This window comes from Solanum lycopersicum, chromosome 10 (assembly GCF_036512215.1).
Source record: "Solanum lycopersicum chromosome 10, SLM_r2.1".
NCBI classification, from domain to species: Eukaryota; Viridiplantae; Streptophyta; class Magnoliopsida; order Solanales; family Solanaceae; genus Solanum; species Solanum lycopersicum.
In genome coordinates, this window is record NC_090809.1 from 24,916,098 (window position 1) to 24,938,478 (window position 22,381).

A 22,381-nucleotide genomic window follows, 5' to 3' on the forward strand; every position below is an offset into this window, starting at 1 on the left:
ATGATATTGCTCACGCATTGGTGTTGTGAGCAGATTTCTCGACAATCCAGAAAAAGAACATTGGGAAGTTGTGAAGTGGATACTTAGGTATCTTAGAGGAAGCTCAGATGAGTGCTTGTGTTTTGAAGTATCAAATCCAATCTTGAAAGGGTATACAAACACTGATATGGCAGGTGACCTTGATATCAGAAAATCCACTATTGGATATTTATTTTTACTTTTTTAAGTTGGAGCTATATCATGGAAGTCGAAGTTGCAGAAGTGTGTTGCATTATCTACAACTAAAGTTGAGTATATTGCGGCTACTGAAGTCGGCAAGGAGATGATATGGATAAAGAAATTTCTTCAAGAGCTTGGTTTTAATCAGATGGAGTATATTATCTATTATGACAGCAAGAGTTCAATAGACTTGAGCAAGAACTCCATGTATCATGCAAGAACAGAACACATTGGCATCAGATATCATTGGATTCGTGAGGAAGTGGAGTGTGAATAATTTCACGTCAAAAAGATTCACACAACTGAAAATCCTGCAGATATGCTGACCAAGATGATACCGAAAGAAAAGTTCGAGTTATGCAAAGAACTTATAGGTATGAGCTCTCTCTAAAGAAGATGAAGATACCTCCTTCCAGTGAATTGGACTGGAGAGGGAGATTTGTTGAGTCCATCCCATATTTTAGGTCAACTTTTGCTATTCAATTGCTACAAGTATAACATAGTAATTAGAGTTGAAAATAAAAGATTTGGTGGTTGACAAATTGGTAAGATTTGCAACCTTTTTCACTTTTTTATATTTACCTATGTCATTAGTGACATAAGCATGATTTTATCCTTCTAAATAGAGCATTCTTGCTCATTTTTAGAACACACCAAGTTCGAGAGAAAAAACCATTTTGAGAGTAAAGAGAGGTATTCCATAGACTGTACAAGAAAAATAGTCTGTGAAGAAAAATAGAGTGTGAGCGATATTTTAGTAAGGTGAAGAAAAATAGTGTTGTTCCTTTTGAGTGTATAGTAGTCACATTAAGTATTGTATTCGTGACTACACAGTGTAAAATATATAACTATAGTGATATTAGTTGCTCCTCTTGGCCCGTGATTTTTCTCTTATTTAGAAGGATTTCCACATAAAATTCTTGGTGTCATTATTTTCTCGTTTTATTTCCATTACTTTTACCATATATATTTTTGTGTTTATCCATGTTTTCCCAACAACAATTATATTTTGCATTGAAAGGGTAGATATATGGTAGCTTCAATTACTTTTTGTGCAAATGAAAAAAATCATAGTTATCAATGAGATATTTTAAAGATAAATATGACTGAGTATTGTTGTTCGTTGCAGATAATGCGGATAATTATTTTTTCCTCGATATACACTACTAAGAAATTGGTTAAATGACAGAAAGGAAAATGACGAGCGACGTCGCTCTGAAAAAAACAATGTCATTATGACAATATCTATCATTTTCTTTATTTTTTAATTAAAATGATAGGCACTGACTCTAAGTTCGTCATTTATTTTGGCAAATTATTGCGCTCTCTCTCTCTATCTCTCTCTCTCTCTCTCTCTCTCTATATATATATATATATAGATAGATAGATAGATAGATAGGGACATCGTTCTCACTTTTAATTTAATATATTGATGTATAAAATAATTTATTACGATGTCATCCTCGTTTTAATTAATTTTAATTTTTTAAAATTTTATATATAAGCAACGCATGACCTAACTTAGTCCGTCTCAATTTTGATTAAAATATTAGTCAAACATTTTAACAAAGCGATGGACATCGTCGTTCAGTCCATCATTTTTTAAAAAAAATTAACCAATATTTTGACCACAAAAAGGACGGACTAAGCAACGATATCCGTCGCTTTCATTGAAATATTTGGAAGACTAGATCAAGTTTTTTTTTCATTTGTACCCTTTCCCTCTTTATCTCTTCTCCTCACTAGACTTCCACCACTGGACGCCTCCACCTTGCTGGTCGTGGAATTGTCATCACCCCTCCGCAGCAGACTTCTCTACTGCACCGTAGCCTTGCTGCCCTTGTAGCCTCTCTCTTCTCATTAAATTAAGTTTATAGTTATTTTATTTCCAATTTGAGTTTGTTAGTTAGTTTATTCTATTTGGTTTGTTGAATCTTTATTATTAACATAGTTTGTGTATTTGATTGTGAATTAGGGAATACATTTATAAATTTGATGCTATCACGATGTTGAAGTTTAGACTTTAGAATTAACTAATTAGAACTTAGAATTTCATTCTATCACGAACTTGAACTTTAGATACTTGAATGTTAGATTTTTTGAACTTAAATTATACTAGAAATTTGGAATTTTTGAACTTTAACTTAGAAAAATTCAACTTGAATGTCATGAACTTTGTACTTAATTAAAACTTGTAATTACAACTTAGAACTTAATTATAACTTGAACTTAAAACTTTGAACTTGAAATCTTGTTGAATTGTGGTCCTTATGAACTAATTAAGCTAATTAAAGTTTAGAAATCTTGAATGGTAGGATTTATTTGAACTTCGGTTGTGAACTTAATTTAGAAATTTTGAATTATTTATGAACTAGGTAAATTATCCGTGCTTCGCAAAGGATTGAACTAATTTATTAATCTTACATATGATCATTCAATAATATTCATACATACACTACATTTTCAAGAATTTTTTATCTTAAGTCATAGCGTTCCTCCGAAATCTTAAAGTTCTATATTTTATAATTTTTATTTTTGTTATATAAAAATTATGAATCATAGAGAGATTTTAAGTATAAGAAAAAAATCTAAGAAAATATTCATAGAATAATTTGTCAGAATTAATGAAATTCGCTAAATTCCAAAAAGTTATAAAGAACAACATTAGACTTTGAAAAAGAGACCAAAAGCCTTGAACAACACTACTCCCAAGTAAAGTACAACATCACATCCATACAAGGATATATTTAACTAAACTCAAAGACCTTTAGCTCCTTTCTTAGGAACCTCCATCAATCAGTTTTTATTTTAGTATGATGTATCATATATATTTTCAAGATGACCCTAAAATTATTAGTATGACAAACGTTTTTCCTCATTATATCAGAATAGTCATTATATTCCTTAGGGCCCCAACTTATTTGGAATTCAACCATAGTTATTGTCATGGTTATAGTATGCAGTTATATTAATGCAATTATCAACCAAGAAGTAGGTCAAATATGAATGGAACTATTCACAGTTGGATATTCTAAACTAATATTTTGACATTTAACATATTAAAATCTCACGGTATATGCGTGCTTGAACTCACAAATTGACTCAAATAATAATAAAGACAACCTTACTTTCCAAGTAGTCAAGAAGAAAAAGACATGTTGCTTAACATCATTTTCAAAAAGATTGTCTATTTGGGTTGTATCCAAGTTTAAAGTTCACAAATTTTAATTTAAATAATCCAAAAGAAAGAGTTGTTATTTTCTTTATAAATTAAAAAATAAAAAAACTTTATCAAAATAAAGAGTTATCACTACATTAAAAATAATTTTTAACCACAATTAATAGATTAATTATCGCTAAATATGTGTTTTAGAGGCAATCCCTAATGTTTATAGAAACATTGAATTGAATGAAAATTAATTAATGTCAGTAAAAGCTCTAGCAATCTTTATTAATGAGCGTATTTATTGTCGATAAAAAATTACTTTTGTTATAGTGCATTTTGAGCTGTTGTTTGTTTCAAATAAACTTGATCTCTTATCATGCCAAAAAAGAAGAGACAGAGGAATATGACAAGTTACTTAACATGCGACAAAAGAAGTGGATCAATTGTGTCTATACTATTTTGGTTGTTTTTTCTTAGGTACACATAATTTATATCTCGCAATAAGATACAAATTATTTTTACTTAAGAAAAAGCCAATCAAAATAAATACTAACCCTGGAAAGGAAGAGATCAATATGTTTGGTTCTTTTAACAAACTTCATGATTGGGTTTGTATAAGTCATCACATGATTGTTGTTGTGTGCTATCAAATATAGCAGAACACACAAGCAATTTGCCCAAATATTATATGAAAAAAATTTGTAGTAAGCGACAAAACAGAAGAAAAATTTTAATCATCTTCACTGGAATTTTAACAGAGTAAAAAGAAATCACCAAAATAGCAAATAGGAATTGCAATAAATAAATAAATAACTATGACTTACAGTAAATGAATAAGTTTCATGAAATATGAGAAATGAAATACACTTTGTAATAAGAATGTATTTCAATTCGACTCCCATTTAGCAAAAAAAAAAAACCTACAAATAATAGTGCCAAAAATAAATATTTATCTTTCTAAAGAATCAAATGTAATGAATTCAACCATTTCAATAGTGTTATAAGTTGACATTGAAATAAAAATCAATTTTCTTTACATACATATGTCTTTAGGTTGTGATGACGATATATCTCGTGATCATCTTGAGGATATCCAACCTAATAATTCTAAAATAAAGAAGTCTATGAGGCATATATATGTTGAGTATATTTTCTTTCTTCTATTTTGGAGTCGCGTAATACCGATACACATTTTTATGTTGTTTCATTTCAGACTATGGATCCCTAAGCATATCATACTCAGTACTGTCAACCATATGATGCTTCCTATACTTCATAGTCCTTAGATCCATATCACTATTATATCCCACCTACAGAGGCTATTTGTAGAGCATGACCCGTATCGACAAATAACGTTTAGGCTCCATTTATCTATCCATCTCCGACAGGTATATCTCCTCCCTGATCTTCCATGAGGATTAGAGATTTCACTAGTGATTCAGATTATATGGTTGTTACTCCTCCATTTACTCAGCATTATGTGCATCATGGAGTATCACCTCCACCTTCATTTGTTTCTACACCCGATAAGATGCTTGAGCCAGCACCTGTACAGAGGGACAATATTTATAGTCATGATTGAGTCAGAATGATCATCGTAAGTTTGTTTTGTTATCTATTACATATTTTTATTTCTTGTACATTAATATTTTATCATGAAAGAACATATTTATTATGTGTCTTGCAGGTGACATCCTCCCGAAAGTGGTTTGTCAGGGTTCCACAAGAGAGTGTTAATAGGCTTTTTACATAGGACTATGTGTGTGTGTGTATATATATGTACATACATATATATATTTGTGTGTGTGTGTGTGTGTATGTTTAGTTATATATTTTTAGTTAAGTTTAACATTTTTAGTATATTTTACTTTATTAATTATCTAACACTACTTATTTGTTTTCAAAGTATGTGCACTTGGAAGCTAAAGCAAAATATGGTCATTGCAATCACATTCGAGAGGAAGGCATCTGCGAGACTGTCTAACTGGCTAAAGAAAGTTCGAGACAACGTCAAAGTTGAAAGTTGGATGTTGCCTCATGTTTTTGAATAATTGCACTGATATTGAAAAACAGATGAATTCAACAAGTCGTCTAAACAAGCCAAGAAAAGGATAAGTCGGTCTTAAGGGTATCTTTTTGCACACCAAAGGTGCAAAGAGTGCTGGAATGATAATAAGAGTTCGTATGTTCTAATTCAAACTTTTAAATAAGTAAGTAGCTAATAATATTTCATTAATATCATCTAAAATTATTTATATATTTATAGAAAAAATGGGCGTTGTCTCCTCGAACCTGAAGTTTCAAAGAGACTCATGTGATGAAGAAACATAATGAATCGAATCTGGATGTGTGGATGGAGTAAAGGATCGACGATCTTATGCAAGTTTTTAAGATAAATAGTGAATATCTCTCTCTCTCTCTCTCTCTCTCTCTCTATATATATATATATATATATATATATATAAAATAATTTTTATTTTTAATAAGAGGGAAAGTATCAGCATACATGCATGAGAATACATGTATTTCAGTCCATCACTCCTGAAGAGTTCACTTAAATTTGAAATGGAAAAGTGGTAGGGAAGATGCACAAGGAAAAAAAATCTATAGTCAAGACTCTCATAATGATGTGCGATGACTCCAGTAAGCTCTAAAAGGTATTGAATTATCACGTCAAATCGAGGTTCTTGACAGGGTTTAGATTACTTTATGTCGGACCAAATTACAAAACATAGACAAGAATTGACACAAAAAAGCATAAATAACACCGTTGAACAAATCAAATAGCAAGTTTTCAACCTCACTTTTCAATCTGTGACATCATCTCCTACTGAGGGCACCAACAACAGTGGTAAGGATGAATAGTCCAACCCTTACCTTGTTTTTCTTTAATTTATGAATATTTTAAACTTTCAAAGTATTTTTGAAATACTTATAATTCTCTGATAATTTGTAATTTAAGTATTTTTAAATGTTCAATGAATTTTGTTGTTATATATTTTGTGTATCATGTTTCATGTTTGATGTATATGAGTGAGCTAAATTGATGTTTATTTTATTTGCGGGTGGGCGGTAAAAACTGTCAATTTTGATGTCAAATATGTTGCAAAAGAAGTGTCGGATCGGGTGATTTTCATCGTCACTTTTTATCATTTTTTTTGAAAAGAAAAATTTCAAAGTAGCAAACAAGATCCTTTAGTCTATCGCTTTTCTACATTCAAGAAAAATATAAATCTAAAAAAGTGACACACTAGGACCCTTTGTCTGTCATTTTTGTGCATTTTAAAAAATAAACAATTGAGATATGAAATGAACTGCATCACTTACTCCGTCGCTTTTCTACATTTTAAAAAGAATAAAAATCAAGAAAAGTGACGGAGTGTGTCACTTTTTTTAAAAAAATATACCATGAAAAATTACACTGTCTGTCACTTTATGGCAATGCAGTCTGTTGTTTTTAAAAAAATGTCGAGGACAAAAGCGACCGACTGGTCTGTGTTGATTTTTATCGATATGACGAAAAAATCAACACAAGCTATCACTTTTTGGTAGTTTTTTTGTAGTTTTATGATTTCACGTGTCTATCACTTCATCCAATTTTAAGTGTCAACGATCATTAGTCAATAACATAACCCAACTGAATGAGTCAGGGTCGAATCACACTGGGAGTGATATGTGTTTGAGAATCTATAAGAAAGTACGAATATGTTCAAGTCAGCCATAGAAATAGACATTTTCAAATAAAAACATGATTCAAGTTAAGGGGTTGACACGACTGTCAAATAATAGGGGTTTTAATTTTAACTATCAGCTACAACAACAACAAATAACACAAAAATAACAATAATGGGACACGTTCTTGAGATGTGATTGGATAATAAGCTAAGATAGACAAGGGTGATTGCAACTGTTAGTAAATAGTTTTAAATCGGTGAATAAGCTAGACTGTAGTGGGGATAAACTTTCTCTCAAACAATTTACCTTGAATCAAGTTGGTTTCTCTCGAACACCAACAACCATGCAAATAAGAACAACCTGTGCTTTAGTCCATTTACTCTATGGAGCTGAATGTGTGAAAAAGGGTTTAGGATTCACTCTCTCGAGCTGAACCCATGTAAACCCAATACTCAAAAACCATTAATTCAGTAATATTGGTTTTAAAACCTCTCTAGAACAAGCTAAAAACACGAAGGTAGAACTACATTAGCAACTACAGTTCTTTAAATTGAACCACAATTACTAATTGAAATTACTTTTAAACAATATTTAAACTATAAATTTGCAATAGCCACAAGCGAAATCAACCCACAATCACATAATCACACCCCAAGAATAGGAGTTTTATCTAGACATCATAAAAGGATAGAATTCATAATCAAATTGTGTTTCCATCAACTGGGTAAGATACTTTCATCTTTACTATGGTCCAAATTAAAGAATCTCAAATAACGGCGCCCACCCGACTAGAGGGACTGAGAAATTAATTGAGTACAAAACTTATCTTCAAGCTTTACCTTATTCTGATCGTTCACCCACTTTCAATTTCTCAAAAAAGGAAAACTAAAGTTCTTCAGAGATAAAGGAAGACTTAGTCTCAGTACTTAGGGTTCAAACTATAAAAATTCTATTGAGTGTTCAAAAAATAAAATTCGATCCCTAAACACAATGTTTGAAAATGTATTTTTAATTGCCAAAAATATGTTATGAAGTGATATTCGGCGCAATAAGTCGGGCTCATCGACCCATTTCATCGCCTTCTTGCTTTGTCCTTAACCATGCTCAAGTTATGTAACTTTAGGCGATCCAACACTGTACCAGGAACCACTCGGTGACACGCCGACTATTCCTTTCTCTCGTCAACTTTATTTTTTCCTTGAGGGATTTGAACACTGGAACTTTGGGCGAGGTAATTGCCATTCAACGACTCACCAAAAGGATTTGGTGATTACCAGACTTTTGTTTCTTCCTTCTTTCAGCTCACTTCGCTCCTTTTTGTAAATTAGCATCCATTCTTTGTTCCTAATTCTAAGTACCTGAAAATTAAGGATTTTACATTTATTAATTGCACAAAATAAGCATTTGAGGACACTAAATCTAGTCAAATAATTCCCTAAATGATTCAAAATTTAGGACTTATAAACACCTCAACTTAAAATTTGCTTGTCCACAAGAAAAACTCAATTTTAGCAATTCAAAAATACATCTCAAACAGTAGTCTCAATCATGAATACACACAAGAAGACTCAAATTGCTTATGCAAGGACCAACTGTGCCCTCAAAGATTCATGTTGTGACTTACCGTTACCAAGATTCTCAGGCTCACACTACTTGCTTCAAATTCAATATCAAGATAAAAAAAAGTACTCAAATTCCCTCACATAAAGAATAATTCCATATTTACACGCAATAGTTCAACAATTTATAGCTCCAGAATCACAATCAACACTCATACTCACAAAGATGAATACATGCATGACTCTACTCATAGGTTTGACCTTATTTTCCAATCCACAATTGTTTTAGCTCATTCAAAATCAAAAAAGTGTTTTCAAGGCTTGTAATGAATCTGAGCTTAAAGGATGCTCATTTAGGCTTAGTGGTTGATTTCCTCATGAAATGTGGAATGAACAACACTTTCTTCCTCTTCCCTTTTCTTTACCATACTCATTCATGCTCACAGAGTAACCCCATCATTTAATTTTCATGGGATACCGGGCACCCCATTTTCTTTGAACTTTCTCAACTTTATTTCGAACTTTTTCATTCTTTTGTTGTTCTTCTCTTCCTTTCTCTTTTTTTTATAGAGGGCTTCCATATTTTTAAAACCATGGGTAAAAGGAAATTCCTTCACATTTTTTGAATCACCTTCTCTTTTACCCACACCCAAACTTAGAATTTTGTATTAAGTTGACTATTCCAACAAACTACATCTCATGAATATTAAGGGTAAAGGGATAAAGAAAGGTCACAAATGAATTAAGTTTCTATAACAACCTTCAAAATGAAATAAGTTAATCTAGATCCTCTCGTGTGTTTTAAGATTTAATAAGGTTTTAAAAGGATGAATAATAGCTTTAGAAGTCCTTTTGAAGAGTTAGGAATTGAAACGTCGAAGAATGACCAAGACGTTAAAAAACTAGTCTTGTGTGTGTTCTAGTGTGCCTTTGCAAGTTTTATGTGTTGTTTGGTGTCTAAAATGATAGGAGGGTATCCTAACACCTATATGATCATTTTTAGGGTCTAAAAATCCTGGTACGACTCCCCAAGGACCACCCTAAGGTTCCTTTAGGAGGACCCAAATATTTGGCATCAACCTGTCAAAAACAGTCAAATCAACGCCCCTCATCTATTCCTAGTAGATGGATTGACGCCCTATAAAAAGGGTGCGTAGCTCCAAACATAGTTTTGGTATATTATCCCCTAAATTAGGGGTCTCTGACCAAAACCACTGACCAGCATGATGGTCCGTACGTCAGAAGACACCCCGTCGTTGCAACCGCCGATTGACACTTTCAATTTTTGCAGGTGTCTCGTCCAAGTGAGGGGTGATTTGGGGAATTCACCCGATGTTATAATTAAGTCATAGATGGTTATTTTAGGTTTATTTTGGTATTATAAGTTATTTTAAACATCTAGACTTAAATTAGACCTTATTTTCCAAGTCAAACCCCAAAGTCCAAATAGAATTCTCTATAGACTCCATTGAACCTTGGACTCAAGTTGAAACTAGGATTGAAGATTTTTAGTGGTTTCCCCATAATTTTTTTGGGATTTCAATTATCAAGGTAGGGTGATTTCATCCTTGATTCATCTTCCATTCAAAGAGCCAATTCCAAAGGCTTTTCAAAGATCTTCAAAAACCTTGAAATCCTATTTTGAATCCTAAGCATGAGTTCTTGCATGAAAAAGTTTAAATTGATGTTTTATGAATTTCTCAATGTTAATTGAGGGTTTTAAGATTGAAAAATCCATGAACCTATGCATTCCTTGAAATTCTGATTTTGGCTCTAAAGTGGGGGAATTGATCATGGCTTAAATGTATTGAATTTATGTGTAAATTGTTATGGTTATTGAATTATGTGTTGATCATTGTTGCTATTGTAATTAATTGACTTATAATATTGATATCTATAGTGAGTTTTGTTGGATTTTTGATATGGATGAATTGTTGGCTTAGTCTTATGTATATTGATATTGGTAAAATCTCTTGATTGTGTGAATTTGTTGGAAAGGCTATGGAATGGTGATTGTGGCTATTGGAAGGTGGTGAGTTGTCCAAATTCCTTATTTAATGTATATTCGATATCGAATTGATATAGATTAGTATGGTCTTCTTCTGGTTTCGGTGTTTAACTGTTATAAATATTGTGAACATGGCCTTGTTGACATTACTATGTAAATTTTGGTATTATCATGATTCGGTATTTGTGAATGTATAAGGTGAATGTGCTCATGTGATGTCTATATGATCTTGTATGGGTTCTATAATCATACGATTGAATATATTTGTCAACTAACGAGCCTACACCTTGGACGTGACCGACACCCTATGACCATTGCTTGCCTTGAGAGAACCCTTGGCTTGACTTACTTAACTCACTGGAAAACTTAAACATAATATATATAACTCAAGGAAATATCTTAAAAGAAGTAATTAGCCGAAAATGGAAACCCAATGTCTTAGTCATTTATAAATGAAAGGAAAAGTCTAAGAAAACTACTACCATCTGTCTATGAAGCCTCTAAAATAAATATGGATGTTGGGAAAGGACCCCCAATCATCATAATAACTGAAAAATGAAGCAAATAAGTAAATGATAAGTATGTCCTCCGAAATGAAGGGAGGCACACCAACTGACTCTGAGCGGTTCACTGGATCAAAGGTACTCCAAATGCTGATCCTAATTACATGCGTCCGCGTCATTATGCTATCGAGGCCAACTGACAGTAATACATTGAATGTAGGAGTATGCACGTTGAATGCTAACAATACTCAAGCTTGAAATGGATCTAGAAAGAACATTTATCTTGGCTATGCTCAACTCATGAATAACTTAACTCATTCAATATAAAAGTAAGTGCAATATAAAAAAAACTATCTGAAACATGTTGTAATCACTGAATGTATGCAAGATAAAATTAACTCTAGTATGTATGTAAAAGTACAATTAAACTTGTATATATAAGAATACAACAACTTTTGTGGGAGTTTATCTAACCGACAACCATAACTTAAGAGCTACAGTGATGATACAATGATCTACCTCACGCTACCAGCGCATCCTATACCCGGCCAAAGGTATAAGACATGAAATGTCTAATGGATCCACTAGTATACTGTAAAAAGGGTTCGTCTAAAAAGTATTGAAACTTTTCTACCCATGGTGGATACATGGTTTATGGGGGCCGTGAGTTGTCTGAACTCTTTCCCATATCGGTGCTCAATACTACTCCCAAAAATATGCTGCCTCTTGTTTTTTAAAAAAACATACTGATTATGTGGTTTTGAAGTGCTAAAAATACTTAGCTCAAACCTATCTTGAAAATCATAGTTTCCCTACTTGCTTATATTAGAAAGCCGTAGTTCTTTTTTGAAAACTTGTCCTAAGGCTCCTTTGAAATTAAAGTTTCCTTACTATTAAATGTTAAAATATTTTATGTTTCTTTGGGAATACTTAGTCCCCATATACCTTTGAAGAAAAGAACTTCAACTTACTCTTTACTTAGATTGAAACTTGAGTCCCAAAACAAAGTTAAAATGTTTAAATAAGACTCTTGAAAATCTCTAAGAACTTCAATTAAACTTACTTCTTAGCCTTAGACTTGACTTCTTCCTTAACTTTGATCTTAACTTTCGTTGAATTAAATTATGGATTCAAGGTTCATGATTTCATGTTTATGGATGATTCATGATGTTCATATGTACCTTAGAGTGTTGTAATTAACTAAGAATTACGGGTACATAACTTGGGAACTAGTACAAAAAGATGGTGAAAGAACGGGGTCTCCAGGCGTCCTTGGCGCTCTGAGAGGCGTGGAGTGCCAAAGCCTGATGGGCAGAGTATGTCCTGTGGGGCTCTAGCTTGTGCGGCACGCCATAGCTTGATGGACAAAGATTGTCTTGAGGGGCTCTAGTTGGCGCGGCACCCAGGATTTGTCAGACGGGCATTTTGACTTTTCTTCTTCGTTTTTCATCTAGAAACCCTCTAAACTTCCATGGATCTCACCCCAATGCAGAAACACGAATACAATCAACTAAAAGCATACTACAACTCAACCAACAAGAATTCAGCCATTGTTCTTCAAGAACATCAATGTTCGTCATTCAACATACTAAAAATTTCGCTGAATTAAATAAATTGGTGTGTTGGTGAACTAACCCAACATAAAAATATCTCATATACCATAATCGGGATAACCCCCGACGAATTCCACCTGATAATTTTAGTGTTCTTGAAGAATTCTCAATCTTTCTCTCTTATCCTTCTTCTATTTTCTTTTCTCCCAAGCCATAGCATGAATAACTTTTCTAAAACTGACTAAACTCTTAGTTTTACCCCTAATAACCCTTTAAAACAAATTAGGAAATATTGTTGGGTGAAAACACTATTTTACCCTTACTAAATCCGGATTAGGACATTCCTCAGTCCAACAACCCACCTTCCGATAGTCATATCTCTCTCACACGATGTAGAAAATGCGGAACTCTATGGTGTTGGAAAGATCTTTCCAAGCGTTTTCAAACCATATAAGAAACTGAATGTAACTCATCATGAGCTAAAAGTTATGACCATTTGAAAATGACCAAAAACTCACTTTCTTAAGTTAGGAAATTTTCCAGATTTATCCTGTTCTTTAAAAAAATGAATAATTTTAGTTTCTTAGAAATTTCTTGGATATTACGAGTTATGAGATGTTACAGTATCTCCCCCTTGGGAATATTCATCCTCGAATGAGATTTATTTCACTATCCTAAGGATAGTAACATCAAGCTCAAGACTTAACAATCCAAAAGCAAATAACATTCATGCTTACTCATAATTCATAAAGAACTAAGAAGGCAATTAGCACCTTGATCTGCATTCTCTCTGGATTCAAAGAGATGTGGATATCTCTCTTCATATCCTCTTAATCTTCCTAAGTCGCTTCTTCAACAAATAAGTTCCTCCAAAGGACTTTAACCGGCACAACTTCCTTCGTTCTTAACTTGGGAACTTCGCAATCTAAAATCTGAACCGGGATATCTTCATACTACAATCTATCCTTAATCCAAACATTCTTATTCAGTATAATCAACGAATTCAATATACCGGAGACTAAGTTTCCCCTATTTACCAAACCGCATAACACCCTTCATGGGTGAAACTTTTAGATATAAGTCATCCACTTCAAACTTTAATGGCCTTCTTCTCACATCTGTGTAGGACTTCTAACGACTCTATGCCGTCTTCAATCTTTCTTGAATCACTTTCACGTTCTCCATGGCTTGGTGAACTAGATCTTGTCCTATCAAACCTGCTTCCCCAACTTCAAACCACCCAATAGGAGATATGCATCTTCTCCCATAGAGAGCTTTATATGGATCCATTCATATGCTCGAATAGTAACTATTGTTTTAAGAGAATTCAATGAGAGGTAGGTCATCATCCAGTTCCCCTTAAATCAATCACACCATCTCTCAACATGTTTTCTAAAGTCTGATGGTACGCTCTGCTTGTCCATCCGTCTAAGGATGCAAAGCAGTGCTTAAGTTCACCTTTGAACCTAAACTTTTTTGGAAAGACTTCCAGATTGAGCAGTAAAATGTGCACCTCTATCTGAAAAATGGAGACCAGAGCTCCATGAAGTCTTACCACTTCTTGAATTTACAACTTAGCATAATCCTCCGCCGAATGAATGGTCTTTACCAGCAAGAAATGGGTTGATTTTGTCATTCAATCGACAATCAACCAAATTGGATCATGCTGTCTGCAAGACTTTGGAAAGCCTATGATGAAGTCTATATTAATCATCTCCTACTTCCATTCTGTAAGCTCTATGTTCTGAGACAAACCCTCCAGGTCTTTGGTGCTGTACTTTCACTTGCTGGCAATTAAGGCACTTGGCAACAAATTCAACAATCTCCTTCTTCATACCTTCCCACTAATATACCTCTCTCAAATCGCGATACATCTTGGTGGAACCCGAATTAATGGATTATCTGAAGCTATGAGCATCCTCCATGATCCTATCTTGGAGTACATCAACCATAGGTACACATAATCTACTTGTTACTTCAGCATTCCCATCTCCCCCATGTTCAAAATTCAATACTCTTTGCTTATGAATATTCACCTTCAAATCAATCAAAATGGGATCATGGTCTTGTTTTTCTTTCACCTCTGACACTAGTGATGATTTTACCCCATTAGTCACCATTATTCCTCCTTCTGTGGAATCCATAAGTCTGACTCCTAGGTGTGCAAGTCTGTGCACATCTTTGGCTAACTCCATTTTTTGTTCCTCAACATGGGTGGTACTCCTCATGGATAACCTTCTTAAAGCATCAACAACCACATTAGCCTTACGTGGGTGGTAAAGAATACTCAAGTCATAATCCTTGAGAGTTCTAACCATTTTCTCTGTCTGAGATTGAGCTCTTTTTTAGTGAAAACATATTGTAAGCTCTTGTGATCAATGATTATGTCAACATGAACACCATAAAAGTAATGACTCCATAATTTGAAGGTGAAAACTACAACAACCAACTCTAAGTCATGGGTTGGATAATTCTTCTCATGGACCTTCAATTGTTAACCTTTCCATTCTGCATTAAAACACAACCTTGAGTACCCTCTGGTAAGGTCAAAACCAGAGCATTAGTCAACCTCTTTTTTCAACTCCTAAAAGCTTTTCTCACAAGCTTCATACCATTGAAACTTAAGTATTTTCTGAGTCATCTTGGTCATCAGAGACGAAATAGATGAAAACCCCTCAACAAACCTTCTATAGTGTTTTGCAGATGCTGATTTTGCTGGTTATCAAGTTGACAGGAAGAGTACCTCTGGAATGACTCATTTCCTTGGATCATCACTTATCTCTTGGGGCACCAAGAAGCAAAACTCTATGGCTCTTTCAACTGCTGAAGCTGAATATGTAGCTGCTGCAGCCTGTTGTTCTCAGTTGTTGTGGATCAGGCAACACTTGGAAGATTTTGGAATTCACATCAAAGCAATTCCTCTTATGTGTGACAATACTAGTGCTGTTAGTATGGGAAAGAATCCAGTCCACCATAAGAGAACAAAGCATATTGATGTTAGACATCACTTTTTGAGAGATAATGTTGAGAAGGGAAATATTGTGCTCACATATTGTCCAATGGAGGAGCAAATTGCAGACATCTTCACCAAGGCTCTCAGCAAGGATCAATTTGAGAGGAATCGGTTGAAGTTGGGCATGTTGATCTCCAAGTGATGCTCTTAGCTTCCAACAGTTGAACTCCCTTGATGGCTAAAATTTCAGTGCAGGTATCTTTTGTGTGAATTTTAAATATCTGAACAAAGATCCCTTTTGTACCTTCTGTAGGTATACTCTCAGTAAGGACCTGCTTAGCAAGGGAAGCAACTAGAACAACTGAGGAATGAAACTTAACTGTGCTATGGTACCTGGTGCCTATCCAGGTTAGCATTTATACATTAAATTGAAACTCAAAAAATATGACCGTTGATAATGCCACATGTCAGTCATCGGTTACTCTGACCGATCAGTCCCATCGTTTCTCTCTCAAACGACGCATCCAATCACAGACCTAGCACTTTTTCACTTTCTTTAAAAACCTTTCTTCTTTTTGAAATTCTCATCCGTCTCTTAACTTCTTCTTCCTGTTCACGAAAGGTTTTAGCAAAATCTCCAAAGGCAAAATTTTTCTTCTTCTTCTTCTCTTCGCTGTTCAAAGAAACTTTTCTCTAGTGAGAAAACCATGTCTTCTCCTTCATCTTCTTCCAAACAGATGTTGAATGATCTCAGTGAAATAGAGCCTCTTGCCTTCTATTCTTCGACCACTACACAAGCCAGACTTCCTCCCCCTTCCAGTTCTTAACAAGACACTCCTGATAACCCTTTTTTCGCCATAAATCTAAACAGTTCTGTCGTGCCTACCGGACCTGGTCCATTTCAAGACATGTTGCCTGACAATATATTTGAAGGGGATCTACCCAAGCATAAGGCTTCTGAGTCCAACATATTGGCAGCGAGTGAAGAGCTGGTGATTGAAAGCTTGGCCATGATGCGGGAAGAAGCAAGGGTTGAGCATACTGAAGTCTTCGAAAGGGAAGAGGTAAGACCCACTCAACCTATCTTTGATAAGACCCCTGATATAGGAAGGTACTCTTCTTCATCTTCCTCTGACTCTGCAAGCGAGGAGGAACCTTTAAAATGGAAGGTTGAGAGAAGAGAAGGGGAGAAATCTATAAAAGGGAAAGAGAAGGTTGTAGAGGAGGCCCCTAGGAGACGGCCTACTACTAGGTTTGCCGCTCAAAAGTTGATGGCTGATGCCTTGAAGGCGAGTGCACGTTCTACTGCTGCAGTTAGAAGTGCAAGAACCTTCAAGGTATCAAATTTTTAAATACCTGAGGCCAATGTGGTTGAGTTGTCTGGAGAAGAAGTGGAAAAGAAAAATAAGAAAAAGAGGTCAGAGAAGAAAAAGGGAAAGGTTACAGAGAAGGTTGAAAGCACAAAGTCAAAAGAGAAGAGATCTGAGAAAAAGAGAAAGCAGTCAAAGGGACCTGGTTCCCAAGCCAGGAAAGTTGAGAGTGTCAACATGCAGGAGGTGGTTGACAGCCTGAGAAATCAAGCAGTTTTGGTAGGAAGAGTTTTTGATATGGAAATCATAACTCTTCCTGGCATGGATTCGCTGCACGATATGGTAGAGATTCAGTCTTGGCTGCACTTGTTCGACAAAAAATTCCCCATCCTCTATGAAGAAGAAGTTCGTGAATTTTACTACAATGTTCAATTTAGGTAAGATGGGAGCATCCTCACACGGGTAAATGATATTGCCATATCTTTGGATGAGGAGGTGTTGAGCAAAATTCTCATGGTGCCTAAAGAGGGGACCTGGTCTGTGCTAGGCAAAACTTGCTCTTCTGAGTTTGCTTCTGTGATTTCTAAGACACCCACAACTAAGGTTGCTGGGATTTATAAGAAAATCATGAAGAGTGAGTATCAGCTGGTCTTTAAGTTCATCAACAAGGTGCTCCTTCCTCGCACAGAAAAGAGGACAGTCGCAACTGCTGCTGATTTGTATGTGACGGAGATGTTGTGTAGCTTCGACGCCCTGAACCTCCCTGGTCTAATGCTTGAACATATTCACAAAACCTTCATTGCGAGGAAAGGTGTTCATGGAATGGGTTACGGATACTTTCTCACAGAGGTAAGTCAAGCATTTTCAAATTCCTCTCAGTGTTGGAAAGGTTGGGACAGTTAAACAGACTATCTCTGAGAGTACCTTGGTTGAGTGCGAATGCATTGAAGGAAGAGGCTATCCAAAGAGCAAGATGGATCAACTTATTGATGATCAGGATCATCTTAAGCACGAGGTTGAAGAGCTCACTATGCGGTTAAGTGGTAAAGAGGTAGAAATTGCTATACTCAAAGCAGAACTGCTTACTGCACAGAGTGAGGGACCTGGTTCTTCAGTGATTCAAGCTATGGAGAAGGAAAATGCTGAGTTGAAGGCGAATATCACTGCCCTGCAAGAAAAGTCCATCAAAGATAATGATGCTGCCAATGCACGACTCACTCTTGTTATCCAGTCCCTGTCTCATCCTCCCCCCTCTTCCTAGCCTGTTGAACACTTTCTTTTGTGTCAATTTTTTTTGTGGCTTATCACTGTATTGATGGATATTCAGTTTGTTTTTAATGTATTAATGTTATGATGGCATGCCTGTTAATTTATTCCTTTGCTGTTTTGATTATCTTCTTTTGTGCATGCTTTTCCCTTACTGATTGATTGTTATTTAGCTTTGATCTTGTTCAGTATTTCGGTTTACATCATTGTTTTACTGCATATCTTTTTTATGATGCCAAAAGGGGGAAGTAAAACTGTGAATAGCTAAATGATAATTCAGTGAGGGGGAATGTAAAGTGAGGGGGAATATAAAAAGGGGGAACAAAGTTGAAGAAGATCTTAGATCACTGTTTCATTGTTTGTCATCATCAAAAAGGGGAAAATGTTATTTGTAGTTTTGATGAATTGACAAACTTAGGGACCTTGTAAAGGTACCAGTTTCATACTTGAGTATTGCAGGTTTCTTACTTGAGTATTGCAGATGAAACAAACCCAGGGACCTAGTAGAGGTATCAGGCTCTCATGATGACGAGCTAGTTGACTGCCAGCTGGAGACGGTACAGAAAGTAGGTGCATACTTCCCGATGGCGTCAGAAAGTGTGACTTTTCCATCCAATGGCAAAGAGGTTTAGGAAAGTGACTTGTCCATATAAAAGTCAGTTTCCTTAACATTTTTTGGCAGTTTTTGCAACTTGAGAGAAACCTCTTCAAGAACATTTGCAATGGCTGCTAGAAACAAAGGCAGAAGTATTCCAACAACAACAGCAATCTCTGGAGCTTTTCGTATAGTTGTTTAGGAATACATTCTCTTGTTCGTAAACTGTAAACTATTCCTCAATCTATAAAGGAATTGTTGTGTTGTGTTAAAAGTCTAGGTTGTCCAAGTGGGATAACTTAGTGGGTAGATAGTTTTCTACTTAGTCTTGTTAAGCAAGAGGGATTATTGCTTAACTGTGAGATTGATAACTTTTTCTTACTTTTGGTGTAATCGTGTTTTACTTTTGCTTTTGAAGATTAGTGAAAACGATTAAAAATCCTGTGAGACAAGTCGTGGTTTTACTCCCTTAAGCAAGGAGGTTTCCACGTAAAATCATCGTATTGATTTTACTGCATTTAACTTTCTGTTTTATTCATTAGTGTAGTAAGGGACCTGGTCTATTACTTGTTAAGTGAAGGCATATATTCTATCATAATCATCTTTATAAACATTTGTTGATATAGTGTACAAATTAAACATGTTATTGTTTACCCTTGCATGCGCCTTCATATTATTATCCAAGTTGATAATTCTAATTATAACTCTTGAAGTATTCTCACAAAATCAGTAGAGTATCTATTGAAAGAAGCTAAGTTATTATAATTGAATCCAAAGTATCATCTCTTTGTGCTTATACATTTTCTATAATATGAGATTTATATAATTTTACTCATACATGGAAGTATTGAAATAGAATCAATTGCATATTGTGAATGAATTCCATCGTATGAATGTGTTTATTCTAATGAATATTTTCATTTTAAAAAAAAAATAAAAAAATCTATAGAACATTCATCTGATCGACTTAATTATTAAGGGTTTGATTCAAACATGTGATATATTTTCATGAAGAGTTATCATCATACTATATTTGTTTACTTACAAAGATATCATTAGTTTATGAAGCTAATTATACTCGACGTGATCCCAACAATATTATATAACAATTATGCAACATTATCAAAAAAAAATGTCAATGTCAAATCAGTTTGTCCAATGATAATTTGACTAATCTGATCATAAAGACACAACCACTTCAATTAGAAGATTTGGGTACTATCATCTTCAAGAGTTATAATTATGTGATACTTTAATTAGCTAGGGATGAGTAAAATATGTGCTCCTTAATCAAGATTTTATTGCATTTTTGACACCGCTAGTTATATGTATTATTATATATGTGTACTCAATTTTATTCTTTAATTTTTTTCTAATAAAATTTTAATGAAACACAATATCGATTAATGAGCATATATATTAAAGATAGTTTTGTAAATATATTGTAAAATAGATGTACAAGCAGATAGAACGAACCACAAATAGATTAATCATGAAAAAACTTGTAATCAAACACGCAATTACTAGCAATCAACTTTTGAAAAGTCTTTCGGATGCTTTCTAATCAACTTCTTTTCTTCTATAGATAAAAAATAAACTCTCTTTAATTACAACAACTTAAAATAAAATTATTTCTCTTCCCTGATTTCTTTTGCTATATTTTTTATTGTTTTAATATTTTGTCATAATTAACAAATTTCACTCTAATACTTTTAACTTTTAGATTTTAAAAATATAACTCTTCCTAAAAAGATGAAAAGGACCTATTGAGCTCAAAGTCAACCCTCAAATCCAGAGTAAAGTTGAGTTTCAAAAGGTGAAAAAATAATCATCAACTAATATGCACTATATATTTGTATTATTAAAAAAATGAAACAACATCATAAAAGAATGTATAATTAGATTAAAATATGATCTCATCAATATTCTATGAGATATGTTCATAACATCTATAAACTACTATATATTTTAATATCTTGTTTTCCAAAATGATCGTCAACTAATATGCATTATACACTTATTTTATTTTTAAAAAAAGGAACAAAGTCATAATAGGAGGATTATATAGGATATGATATCTCATTTGTTCTTAATATTCTATGAATAATGTTCATACCACCTACAAACTATTATATATTTTAATGTCTTACTTTTCAAATTGCTTACGGATGATATTAGACATTAAAGCGCGTCATCTTCGTTTTATTTATATGACACAATAAATTTTTAAATAATTTTTTATAAATATTTTAAGTTATTCCTTATTATAATTTATGTAGTATTTTTACATAATTTTCATATAAGTTATGTTACATTCTTTATTTCAATTTATTTAGTACGGATAGAATTTGATGAGAATTATTTTTTTAATGTATTTTAAATATTTTAATTTGTCAATTGTAGCAATATATAATACTTTTTACGTCATTGACTTATTTCCATATAAGAAATGTTACTTCATATATATATATATATATATATATATATATATATATATATATATATATATATATATATATATATATATATATATATATAGAATTTAGAGAATGAATCGATTTTTATTTACATATATATATATATATATATATATATATATATATATATGTAAATAAAAATCGATTCATTCTCTAAATTCTATATATATATATATATATATATATATATATATGAATAGAATTTAGAGAATGAATCGATTTTTATTTCTTTTAAATTTTAAAGTTATTAATTCTTCTGATTTATTGTATTCTTTAGTTATTTCAAATAATTATTTAGACATTCCTATGTTTTAAATATGTTATAGAAAGAAAAGTCTACTGAAATTTTATAATTTTAATTATTAGGGATGACAATGGAGCGGTGTAGGATTGGACGGTGTGGGTTAAGTTTAATTTGTAAATTTTTTAATTTGCTCTGCATAATAGTTCTTTTCATTTTCAACCCTCCTTGCATGAACCCCGCCCGCATAATATTTTAAATATTTTTTTTCTAGTTATGTTGATACCAAAGATAAAATTCATAAAATAAATTTATTTTGTCATTCAGTTATATTTATTTATTAGGATAGTGACTTTAAATTTTATTTTTTAAAGGTCAATTAGAAAACATGTAAGAAATTGTATTATTTTTTATTGAATCATTATTTTGAATATTTTAATAGCTTTAATGAAATTCTTAATAAATAATGCTCTATCACTTTTATAACATGTAAAAGTTAAGTTTGAACCCATATAAAATCACATATACCCATTATCCGTAACCCGCTCAATCCCACTTTAATTTTTAAAAAAATCCACTTCAACTCGCCCGCATCAACCCTGTCCACACAATCTTAGACGTCTCACAAAGCTTTAAACCCGTTTCGCTTGGCATCTGCCCCTCCTTATTGTCATCCATAGTTTTATGAAAATAACACGTATTCTTTTGTATACATATAAGAGGTCAGGAGGCACACAACTCTTGAATGATGTATCTGCTTGAGTTGTGTGCTTTCATGAAGAAAGTGGAACTCCCACTCAAACATTTGAGTATTTTTGCTGGTTTATTTTTTTTTTCTTACTTTCGGTTTTAATTT